This window comes from Lepidochelys olivacea, assembly GCF_965140295.1.
Source record: "Lepidochelys olivacea isolate rLepOli2 genome assembly, chromosome: 2".
Classification (NCBI taxonomy): Eukaryota; Metazoa; Chordata; order Testudines; family Cheloniidae; genus Lepidochelys; species Lepidochelys olivacea.
Window position 1 is genome coordinate 229,524,395 of NC_140412.1, and position 13,223 is coordinate 229,537,617.

Sequence of the window (13,223 nt, forward strand, 5' to 3'; positions counted from 1 at the left end):
GCTCCGCACCAACGGGGGGTGCCCCTGGCGACTCATGTCCCGGCCGCGTGGTGCTGGCTGTCACCTGAGCAGGCTCGGGGGTCGTCAGCGGGGTGCCATCAGCAGCTGGGTCGATGGAGGAGTCCAGGGGCTCCTCGGAGGTGGGAGCAGAAGCAGCAGCTAGGGGGAGGGAACATGGGGAAAAGAGGGGTGGAGTGAGGTTGCCCAAAATTGAGGTTTGCTGGCAAAAAGTCATCCTCCCCCTGGGCAACCGGGGTCAGATCTAGGGCCTCGATCTTCTCGAACACGGAGGAGAGGACACTTTCCATCACCCCAGGGTTCTCCCCACTGGCACCCGCCATGACGGTTGCCTCGAGGTACAGAAAGGGCTTCCTCTAGGGTCTCGGAGGGGAGGGTCTCCCGTGGAGGGGAGACACTACCCTCCAGTGCTACCACGTCTTTCCCAGCTGACACCAGTGGATGGGATGCACTCATGGGCAAAGCGGGAGGTTTGGCATCGGTTCCCCCCTTCCTGGTCTTCCGGGGGGCCTCTGCCTCGGGTAGATGAGGTGGAGCTTGAGCCTTCTGCTTGCCTCACTTCCCCGGACTAGGGCCCAGCCCTCCATGGCATCATCTGGGGGCTGGTTAGCAGGGGTCATGTCAGGGGGTAAAGGCAATGGCTCAGGGACTTGTGGGGGGGATGGTGGGGCGACATAAGGGAGAGAGGATTCTTCTTGGGGCAGGCTCTCTCCCATGCCTGGTGGTATCTCTGCCACACCCTCCTCCATAGGCCCCGCCAGATTGTCAGCAGCAAGGGTGGGGCTCTCCCCCGCTCGTCTGAGCGTTGTAGGGGAGGTGCCTCTAGGGCCTGAGCGGGAGAAGTGGTGGTCCGAAGTGGGGGGGGCGGGTTCAGGTATCGGGCGGCCAGGGGTGTCAGCAATGAGAGGGCCGATGTCCTGCCAGGTCTCAGGGATTCCAGATGCCCCTCCTTGCCGGACTAAGAGGCAGTCCCTCTGGACATGCCCTGACACCGGGCAGAGGTAGCACCAGGCTTCCCCGCGTGGGTAACGGGCCCCCTGGTGGGGGACTAGGAAGGACCCCTCGAGCCCCTCTCCATCACGCGTTGCTGACGGCAGTAGAAGCTGCGCTTGCCAGCGGAAGGAAAAGATGTGATGGAGGGTGGGGTCCTTGCAGCCCAACGGGAGAGGGATGATGACAGAAACAGGTTTCCCCAGGGTAGAAAGGGTGGCTAACAGGGCAGCATTGGGGAGAAAAGGAGGGACAGAGGTCAGGACCAGGCGGACGCCCAGGTCCTCTAGTGGCTCTAGGGGGACAAACACCCCCCCCACCGCCAGGCCCCTCTCCACCGCCTCCTGCCCTCCATTGCCGATGCCCCAGCAGGGGCGGTGGCAGGTGGTTAACAGGAGTTGGGGTCAGGTAAAAAGGGACAGGCTGTGGGATGGGCAGTTCGGAAGAGTTGTCCAGAGAGTCCTGTTTGGTTGGCTGGTGCTTCTGGCCCACACAGTGGAATCAGGGTGAGCAGCTAAGTCCAGAGGCAGATGTTAAACAGCCAGCAATGACGGTGGAGGAGGCAGTTGTGAACATGGTAGCATGGGGGTTGGGAGGACACAGATGGATCGGGGGGCAGCTCCGTGCCACACCCCCTGTGTCCCTATAAACACAGTCATGACACAATCAAAGCCTCCCCCCACACGAGAGCACAGTTCGAAAGTTACTCAGTCTTGGGCCCCCTCCACGGCAATTTGTAAGTTCCCCAGGCAGTGTTCCTCTGGTAGACGGCTGTTTCTCTGTGTGTTCCGGGTTTTCTTTTTTGCATTCCAGAAATGACGGAGCAAGTGATAAGATTCCTCTCAACCAGAGACGGGTCCACAGACAAACAGCAAGCGGCTGGGTCTGGGGGCTGGGTCCTTCCACTCCCCCCCTCTAGGGAGTGGGTCAGCAGGCCCCCCCATGTCGGGGGTGGGGTTTCAGCTGGAGCGGCAGCAGCATCCGAGGTGGGGGCTAACAGCCGGCCGGTAGCGGGCCAGCACTCTAGCAACAGCGGAGAAAGAAAAAAAAAAACAACAAAAGAGAAGAAAGGGGGAGAGCATCTAGCCCGGTCGGGGGGGAGAAGCCAAAAGCAGGGGCAAAAAGCAAGAAAAGCCCAGGCCAGAAGGTAGAAGTAGGAGAGTAGGCTAAGTAGGCCCCTTTTCCCTGGGTAAGGTAACAGGGAAGGTTTTTTTTTTTTTTTTTTTTTTTTTCTTGGCAACTCAAAAACAGTTTAATTACACACACATCTGTGCTGGAGCATCTGCCTTTGGGAAGGTGAGTAGATAAGAGAAACACACATCTGTAGCATGTAAGAGGCTAAGAGCCCATTACACGTAAGTTTGAGTCGGAAATCGGTGAAAGACTTTTCATATATTCTGTAGCCATGCTGGACTTTTCTGAAATGTTACAACAGTGTAAAAAAGCATTTTAAAGCAAGTATTCAATTTTAATTTATTAGTCGTAGTATAAATTTTGCTTTCTATGTGGATGTTTAATAAAACAAATAGGAACTAGAGATCTGAAACCATTATGCCTTCTGAAAAGAGAGAATAGTATAAAAAGCTAGCTGTGGTAGCTCTTACTTTAAAGTAAAAATTAGCTTCTTTCTATTCAGTTGTGTGGTTTGCATTGATGAAGGAAAGCATGCATGGCTTTTAGCACTAAACTGTTTTGGTTTTTTTTTACACATGTCTATGGAGTAATGCAGACTAGAGTGTAAAAATTTTTTTAAAATTGTGCATGAAAACCACTAATTCCGTTTTTTTAAATATATTGTGACAGGGTCAGGCCAGATGGCTACAGGAGAGTGAAGGCAGATATGTTAGCCCCAGGTTAAGCAGGTCCCTTTCCCCTGGGTAAGGTAACAGGGAAGGTTGCAGAACAATCAGGAACATTCTGGAGACGATTAAGACAGGCTGATTAGAACACCTGCAGCCAATCAAGAAGCTGCTAGAATCAGTTAAGGCAGGCTAATCAGGGCACCTGGGTTTAAAAAGGAGCTCACTTCAGTTTGTGGTGTGCATGTGAGGAGCTGAGAGTGAGAACGTGGACTGTTGGAGGACTGAGGAGTACAAGCATTATCGGACACCAGGAAGAAGGTGTTGGGAGGAGGCCATGGGGAAGTAGCCCAGGGAGTTGTAGGTGTTGCACAGCTGTTCCAGGAGGCACTCTAGACAGCTGCATTCCGCAGGGCCCTGGGCTGGAACCTGGAGTAGAGGACGGGCCCTGCAGTTTTGCTGGTAGATTTGTGATCATTTGGTTTAAAAACTTCTTTTTAAGGTTTCTTTGTTTCATGTTTGTTGTTTTGTGGTAAAAAAGGGCATTATCATTGTCTGCATCCTTTGTATGGTGAAAAGCCTTTGTGAAGAGGAAGGGTTTGCAAAGACAGTTGAACTCCAGCTTCAACTCAGCTCCTCTGGAAGTCTGTTCTATAGCCAGATTTCTTCAATGAAGAATGCTTTCTTCCCTGCTTCATCCTGGGTTTTGGTCTCAGAGGAGGACAGCTGGCTTGGTAGCTGATAGTTTCAAATGTGGTCTTTTGCGTATCTGGGCTTGATCCATTAATTGCTTTGATGATTAGGAAAAAAGCCTTAAACTGACATTAGAAACAGAGCCAGAGGAGGGAAAGCTGTAGCTGCCTTGATGCGAGTCTGAAGAACATAACGCCAAACTGCATTTAAAAGTCAATCAGTGTCTGCTTACATGATCAAAAAAAGCCATTTGGAAGGCTCAATTGAATGAGCCAAATCCTGAAGTCCCTACTCAGGCAAAATGCAGGAATTACTGGTGATATTCAAGATCTTATGTTATGCAGGAGATCGGATGATTTTGTAATGGTCCCTCTGGCCCTAAAATCTACTAAAACTTCCAGTGGAGTTTCTGCCTAAGGACTAAAGACTGAATTTTTCATAAAAGGTCTTTACACAATGCTTTAATCTTACTATTTGTATAATTAGTGGCATAATCTAACTATTAGCATCAAGACGACAAATATTTCAAAGCACTGCACAGGGTTTTAATTGAGTAATTCCTATTAATGTTGATGGCAGTTGTGCTGCTAAACCCTTTCACTGCACAAACTCTTGAGAAGGAGCAGATAAAGTCTCCAGTAACTTAAGTTTGCAGTCTCTTGTGTTTCTTTTAGATTAATGTTGCATGCAAATGCTATTGTGTCTGATGAAGCTATATTTGGTATTTATAAACAAAATCAATGCCAAACCCCCTGTCCTCTGAGCCATCCTATATCCTCACATAAACTTTGACTGATTACAGTTTTTTGCTCAAAACACCCCAAAGATTGCAATAGCACAGGCATTATGGGTCAGGATTAAAATGCAGTCATAGAGGTTTCCCTAATGATATTTTATTTTTACACTGCTATATGCCCAGGCCCTACTCATTTCTCCAAGCTCTAAATTCATCATCCCAATTAAGAGAAGTAGTGGAGAGCAGGTCAAAGCCAAAGAGGGTTATGTTAAATGAGTGAAAAGATTGGTTGAAATTTAGGAAGCCTTCAAGCTGGCCAGCTAGATTTAAACATAAGATTTACTGTACATGGGAGATTGTGGTCCCTGTAGAGTAAAATATGCATATTTACAGGTATTGGGTGGGAGTTACACTGGATACTTGACATGTTTCAGGTCCCAAGAAAGCAAAACACAACAAAAGCATTTTTTGGAACAATGTTAATCCCAGTGGTTTATTATAAGAGATCAGTCTGAGTACAGTATTCCTCCCTCCTCTTATTAATTATGGCAGTTAAATTGCAACTATTTCCTCAACACACAGAAAGGCTGCAATGATTTGTATTAGAGCAGTGCCTGGAAGCCCCATCTGATGTAGGGACCTAATTGTGCTAGGCATAATACACCTATATATTAACAGTCCCCTGCCTTGAAGGGCTTACAGTGTAAAGAGGTAAGACAAGAAGTAGGAGTGGGAACAAAGGGCTCAGAGGTGCAGTAATTGCCCCAGGATCACAGCATGGTCCAGCAGTGGACACTAGGTCAGACTGCCAATTGGGCACTTGGGTTTCCTCCCTGGATCATGCTGAAATTTTTACCTGTAAATTAAACCTACCCACTGTGTGATTTTTTTTTTTTTGGGCATTAAACCCATGGTCTGGAGTATTTACACTGTTAGTTAACTACCTGCTCTTTTGATATATAAGCCGTTTTACAGTTTAGCACCACTAGTTCTTATTTGTTACAGAATATATTTTAATTCATAAGGTCATTGGTATTAAATAGTAACTAAACGCTGACCTGTGTGTTGCAATTTACATATGCTCCTTTTATAAATGGCACCTTTAACAGGATTATATTCAAATAGTATTTAATTATAAAAGCACTTTTATTGTTCTAGGTAATATAAGGAGCCAAAAATACAAGATACAGTAATCCTCCAAATATTATACAAACAATGTTTCTAACAATCTAGGGCAGAACCACTATATGCAAACTTTCCTGCTTCCTCCCTCCATAATACTTCCAGATCCTTCTTTATGTCTAGGAAAAATTATTAAACAGGTTGTGCTTTTGCTTTTTCCCTAAACATTGCTAAATATCCAAGACAAACTGGAGGGAAGGTCTATGTTTCATTAGTTGTGCTAGCTTGCTGCTTTATTCCAAAAATATAGAGCTGGACTACAGTTTAACCTCAAAGTTTACAAGGTAAACTAACACCATTAGCCAGGACAAGTAATGGGTTGTGTTATGGAGGGAAGGACTCTCTAGGAGGTCAGCAGTAGCTCTTGTTGCTGCAACATTCGCCCCCTCGTACCTGGTAGTATTTGTGGAGATAACTGAGGTCTGGTCTACACTACCACGGTAAGTCATCCTAGAGTTATGCTACTTCAGTTACGTGAATAACATTAACTGAAGTAGACATAGCTTAGGCCAATTTACTGTGGCGTCTACGTTACGCTGTGTCAATGGGAGATGCTATTCTACTGATTTACCTTACTCTTCTTGGGGAGCTGGAATTCCGAAATCGAGAGGAGAGTGCTCTGACATCAAACTTAGGTCTTTACCAGTCCTGCTAAATCGACACCCGCTGCATCAATCGCAGCACTGCTGATTTACCAGGAAGTATAGGCATGGCCTGATGAATCTACAGGGCTCCATACAGATCCATCAACTATACCATCTCCCCTAATCCCTCTACTGACTTGGGTATTGGGAGCCCCAGTGGGGCTGTTTGGACATGTCTGAGCTCCCCAATCCTACCCCTCTCCCACCAGATCACAATTTTATTCTGAAGCAGGAATATACTTTTTGATAGCTGAACAAATGGAACAAAAAAAAATAGGTGGTTAAGGTCTGCATGGCTAAGCAAGAAGAGGAGGTTACTTATTGTAACTGGAGGTTCTTTGAGATGTGTGACCCCTATCTGGATTCCAGGCATGGATGCACATGCGTGCCATGCACCAGAACTGTTCGTAGTAGTGTCTGTTGACCCGCACATGCATCGGCCACGTGATGCATCCGAGGTTTTGAGACTGCGCGGGTCAACGCTGCCCCAGGTCCCTTTTACCAGCAAGTGATAGTCCGCAATAGGGGAATGGAGGGCAGGTATTGGAATCCAAATATGGACCACACATCTCAAAGAACCTCCAGTTACAGTAAGTTACCTCCTCCTTTTCAAATGATGGTCCCTATATGGATTCCAGATATTGGAGAGTAGCAAGCAGAGATCAGCGTGGGGGGTGGTTGTGCGGACATGCAAGAAACCAGTCTGTATGACAGTGCAGCCTACTGCTACGTTTGCTACATTTGCCACTGCCGTAGAGGTGATGGCATAGTGAGCAGAAAAGGTGTGGACGGAGGACCACGTGGCCATCCTACAAATGTCCTGCCATGGTATGTCCGCAAGGGATGCCAATGTGGCAGCATGCAACCATGTGGAATGGGCCGTGACTCTGGGGAAAAATATGAGAGAGCACATAGCATTCCTCAATACAACAGAAGATCCATTTAGAGAGGTAATGCAGACTGCAAGGCCCTTTCAGAGCTCTGCGATAGTGAGGAAGAGCTGGGGCGAGGCACAGAAGGCACAGGTGCGTTGGAGAGAAAAGGCCAGGGCCCGATGGACATTGAGAGAGTGCAACAGGTGTGCCCGATGGGGATGCGTGTGGTTTAGGGTAAAAGGTTGGGAGGTGTATGCACTGGTTGAGGTGGAATGGGGAAGCCATGTTTGGGAGAAATTTGCGGGGCAGGCACAGGGAGACCTGGTCTTTGTGGAAGACAGCGAAGAGCTCGCTAACCCAGCTCGCTAACCCATCTCACCAAGGTGATGGCCACCAAGATAACCACCTTCATGGAGAGATGAGCAAGAGAGCAGGCCGCAAGGGGTTTGATCATGTGTGATCATGGGAGACTAACTTCCCAGATATAGACTGGAGGACGAGTGCTAGTAATAATAATAGGGCTCAGATTTTCCTAGATGCGATAGCTGATGGATTCCTTCATCAAGTAGTTGCTGAACTGACTAGAGGGGATGCCATTTTAGATTTGGTTTTGGTGAGTAGTGAGGACCTCATAGAAGAAATGGTTGTAGGGGATAATCTTGACTCAAGTGATCATGAGCTAATTCAGTTCAAACTGAACGGAAGGATTAACAAAAATAAATCTACAACTAGGGCTTTTGATTTCAAAAGGGCTGACTTTCAAAAATTAAGGAAATTAGTTAGGGCAGTGCATTGGACTGAAGAATTTATGGATCTAAAGGTGGAAGAGGCCTGGGAATATTTTAAATCAAAGCTGCAGAAGCTATCGGAAGCCTGCATCCCAAGAAAGGGGAAAAAATTCATAGGCAGGAGCTGTAGACCAAGCTGGATGAGCAAGCATCTCAGAGAGGTGATTAAGAAAGTGCAGAAAGCATACAGGGAGTGGAAGAAAGGAGGGATCAGCAAGGAAAGGTACCTTATTGAGGTCAGAACATGTAGGGATAAAGTGAGACAGGCTAAAAGTCAAGTAGAGTTGGACCTTACAAAGGGAATTAAAACCAATAGTAAAAGGTTCTATAGCCATATAAATAAGAAAACAACAAAGAAAGAAGAAGTGGGACCGCTAAACACCGAGGGTGGAGTGGAGGTCAAGGATAATCTAGGCATGGCCCAATATCTAAACAAATACTTTGCCTCAGTCCTTAATAAGACTAAAGAGGATCTTAGGGATAATGGTATCATGACAAATGGGAATGAGGATATGGAGGTAGACATTACCATATTTGAGCTGGAAGTGAAACTCAGACAGGTTAATGGGACTAAATCGGGGGGCCCAGATAATCTTCATCCAAGAATATTAAAGGAATTGGCACATGAAATTGCAAGACTTTTTAATGAATCTGTAAACTCAGGGGTTGTACCGTATGATTGGAGAATTGCTAACATAGTTCCTATTTTTAAGAAGGGGGAAAAAAAGCAATCTGGGTAATTATAGGCCTGTTAGTTTGACATCTGAAGTATGCCAGGTCTTGGAAAAAATTTTGAAGGAGTAAGTAGTTAAGGACATTGAAGTCAATGGTAAATGGGACAAAATACAACATGGTTTTACAAAAGGTAGATCATGCCAAACCAATCTGATCTCCTTCTTTGAGAAAGTAACAGACTTTTTAGACTAAGGAAACGCAGTGGATCTAATTTACCTAGATTTCAGTAAGGCATTTGATACTGTGCCACATGGGGAATTATTAGTTAAATTCTATAAGATGGGGATCAATAGGAAAATTGAAAGGTGGATAAGGAATTGGTTAAAGGGGAGACTACAACGGGTCCTACTGAAAAGGTGAACTGTCAGGCTGGAGGGACGTTACCAGTAGAGATCCTCAAGGATCGGTTCTGGGACCAATCTTTTTATTACTGACCTTGGCACAAAAAGTGGGAGTGTGCTAATAAAGTTTGCGGATGATACAAAGCTGGGAGGTATTGTCAATTTAGAGAAGGACAGGAATATACGACAGGAAGATCTGGATGACCTTGTAAACTGGAGTAATAGTAATAGGATGGAATTTAATAGTGAGAAGTGTAAGGTCATGCATTTAGGGATTAATAACAAGAATTTTAGTTATAAACTGGGGAGGCGTCAATTAGAAGTAACAGAGGAGGAGAAGGACCTTGGAGTATTGGTTGATCATAGGATAACTATGAGCCGCTAATGTGATATGACCGTGAAAAAAGCTAATGCGGATGCATCAGGAGAGGTATTTCCAGTAGGGATAAGGAGGTTTTAGTACCGTTATACAAGGCACGGGTGAGACCTCACCGGGAATACTGTGTGCAGTTCTGGTCTTCCATGTTTAAGAAGGATGAATTCAAACTGAAACAGGTACGGAAAAGGGCTACTGGGATGATCCGAGGAATGGAAAACTTGTTTTATGAAAGGAGACTCACGGAGCTTGGCTTGTTTAGCTTAACTAAAAGAAGGCTGAGGAGAGATATGATTGCTCTCTATAAATATATTGGAGGGGATAAATACCAGAGAGGGAGAGGAATTATTTAAGCTCAGTACCAATGTGGACACAAGAACAAATGGATATAAACTGGCCACCAGGAAATTTAGACTTGAAATTAGACGAAGGTTTCTAACCATCAGAGGAGAGAAGTTTTGGAATAGCCTTCCAAGGGAAGCAGTGGGGGCAAAAGATCTATCTGGCTTTAAGATTAAACTCGATAAATTTATGGAGGAGATGGTATGATGGGATAACATGGTTTTGGTAATTAAATATTCATGGTAAATAGGCCCAATGACCTGTGATGGGATATTAGATGGGGTGGGATCTGAGTTACCCAGGAAAGAATTTTCTGTAGTATCCGACTGATGAATCTTGCCCATATGATCAAGGTTTAGCTGATTGCCACATTTGGGGTCGGGAAGGAATTTTCCTCCAAGGCAGATTGGAAGAGGCCCTGGAGGTTTTTCACCTTCCTCTGTAGCATGGGGCACAGGTCACTTGCTGGAGGATTCTCTGCTCCTTGAAGTCTTTAAACTACAGTTTGAGGACTTCAATAGCACAGATATAGGTGTGAGGTTTTTTGCAGGAGTGGTGAGTGAAATTCTATGGCCTGCGTTGTGCAGGAGGTCAGACTAGATGATCATAATGGTCCCTTCTGACCTAAATATCTATGAAGGGTGGCTTCGTGAGGGCGGAGAGGATCAGATTCAGATCCCAAGAGGGAATAGGCTTCTGCATGGACGGGAAGGTGTTGGAGGAGGCCGCGAAGGAAGTGGGCGGTAGTCATGTAAGTGAAGACAGAAAACCCATCCACAGCAGGGAGGAGGTCACTGAGTGCTGCCAGGTGGACGTCGAGGAGCAGGTGAGGCCCAACTGTTGAAGGTGGAGGATGTAGTCCAGAAGGGTGGGAATGGAGACTGAGTCCAGAGGGTAGCAGTGATGGTGTACCCAGTAACGAAGCCTCGCCATTTAGCTTGGTAGCAGGCTGTAGTAGACCGCCATCTGCTGTGAGTGAGGATGTCAGGCACGGGGGCAGAGCACACCATGTCTATAAGTGAGCCCCATTCAAATACCAGGCTGTAAGGTGGAGCGGGCCTGGGTTGGGGTGCCACAGGCAGCCATGCACCTGTGTGAGGAGATACGGGAGGGTGGGAAGGCCAATTGTGGGGCAAGCGGAGAGGTGAAGGAGACTGGTGAACAAATACTGATGAGGCCAGGAGGGAGCTATGAGAGACTGTTGCGTGATCCTGCTGTACCTTGCACAGGACTTGTGGGAGCAAGAGAATGGGTGGGAAGACATAGTGATGTTTGGTGGTACAGGGAAGGAGAAGGACATCGCCCTGTGAGCCCGGCCCGAGGGCTCCTGTGGAGCAGAAGAGGGGAATTTTGTGGTTCTTGGCTGTTGTGAAGAGATTCCAGTGCGGTGTGCCTGTGGTGGGATCCCGGGGTACATCTTGGAACTGGGGTACCACTTAACTCTCCAGCCTGGGCTGTCTCTCTCAATGCTTTGATAGTGACAAGCAGCAAACCTGTCATAAAAATAAAGGGAAGGGTAAACCCCTTTGAAATCCCTCCTGGCCAGGGGAAAGCTCCTCTCACCTGTAAAGGGTTAAGAAGCTAAAGGTAACCTCGCTGGCACCTGACCAAAATGACCAATGAGGAGACAAGATACTTTCAAAAGCTGGGAGGAGGGAGAGAAACAAAGGGTCTGTGGGTCTGTCTATAGTCTGTCTTTGTCGGGGATAGACCAGGAATGGAGTCTTAGAACTTTTAGTAAGTAATCTAGCTAGGTATGTGTTAGATTATGATTTCTTTAAATGCTGAGAAAAGAATTGTGCTGAATAGAATAACTATTTCTGTCTGTGTATCTTTTTTGTAACTTAAGGTTTTGCCTAGAGGGGTTCTCTATGTTTTTGAATCTAATTACCCTGTAAGATATCTACCATCCTGATTTTACAGGGGGGATTTATTTCTATTTACTTCTATTTTTATTAAAAGTCTTCTTGTAAGAAACTGAATGCTTTTTCATTGTTCTCAGATCCAAGGGTTTGGGTCTGTGGTCACCTATGCAAATTGGTGAGGCTTTTTATCCAACATTTCCCAGGAAAGGGGGGGTGCAAGTGTTGGGAGGATTGTTCATTGTTCTTAAGATCCAAGGGTCTGGGTCTGTAGTCACCTAGGCAAATTGGTGAGGCTTTTTACCAAACCTTGTCCAGGAAGTGGGGTGCAAGGTTTTGGGAAGTATTTTGGGGGGAAGAACGCGTCCAAACAGCTCTTCCCCAGTAACCAGTATTAGTTTGGTGGTGGTAGCGGCCAGTCCAAGGACAACGGGTGGAATATTTTGTACCTTGGGGAAGTTTTGACCTAAGCTGGTAAAGATAAGCTTAGGAGGTTTTTCATGCAGGTCCCCACATCTGTACCCTAGAATTCAGAGTGGGGGAGGAACCTTGACAAAACCCCACTAGGCTCTGTTATCACTCAATATAATAGCATAGGGAACTCCACACCCAGTTAAATTGCGTGAATGCTCCCATAGCCACTCATGAATGACACAGAGAAAGGCACCAGCAAATCTCCCAAGCCCCCAGTCTTGCACCCCAGAACAGTACTGTCTTGGCCTGGTCAGAAGCGTGACCAGTGTAAGTTTGTTACCTAGTCCACTCCCGCTTGATGTGGAGAGGGGACACACTAAACTGAGCTGAGATTTCCCAAGCAAAACATTGTTTTAGGTAAAATATAAAAACAGATTAACTATAGAAAAAGAGAGATTTTAAGTGGTATGCACAAAAGGTCAGATAGTTACCAAAAAATAAAAGCAAGCACACAGTTTAAATCTTAAACCTTATTAGACTAGGAAGTCTTTGGACCAAACCGTTTTTCTCACCCCACTTGATGTTGCAGGTAGGTTACAGTTCTTAATCCACAGACTTCCCCTTTAAGCCTGGGACCAGTCTCCTCAGTTCAAGTTGTTGTCTTCCCAGCATTCTTGTTTCTTTCAGAGATGGTGGGGGAGGAGAAAGGTAAAAGCATGATGCCACTGTCCTGTTTTATATCTGCAGTCCCTGGAAAGAAACTTACCCAAACATGTCCTGGTGGGCTCTGCTGAGTCAGAGTTGAGCAATCCCCCATTGTGTGGTGCTCCTATTGCAGAACTGTAAATCCCTTGTTTACAACTCCCTTGCTGATTAATGGTCACTGAACACCCTCCTGTGAGTGAATCACCACTCTTGTTGTCACTGTGGAACCAGCAGTAGACTCTCAAACTTACTGAAATAAAGTTGTAACAACCATACAGAAAAAACTCATAACTTCACACACTCTAACGGTACACCTATCTGGACAGAACAATGGGTTTCAGCAGATCATGACCTTTCATGTGATTCCTTACATGGTATGCTTTGTATGAAATATATCTTATGACAGGGGTGAATATGGGGGTTCCAGAGTGCTGCTTAAGGTACAGATTGCCACAGTGCCCCACTGGCAAAACACTGAGTGAAGTGTGAGGTCCTGGAGCTTCCACTCAGGATTTGCATAAAAGTACCTGCTGAATATGTCTGCCAGAGAGTTGCTGGTGCCTGGGAGGTGCACAGCATGGAGAGTGACCTCGTGCCTGAGGCACCAGTTCCAGAGGATGGCTTCCATGCAGAGGGAGGGGGACCACTTGTTGACATATACAACTGCTGTCAAGTTGTCAGAGAGCAACTGAATGTGGTGGGATCTGATGGGGGCAGGAGTGT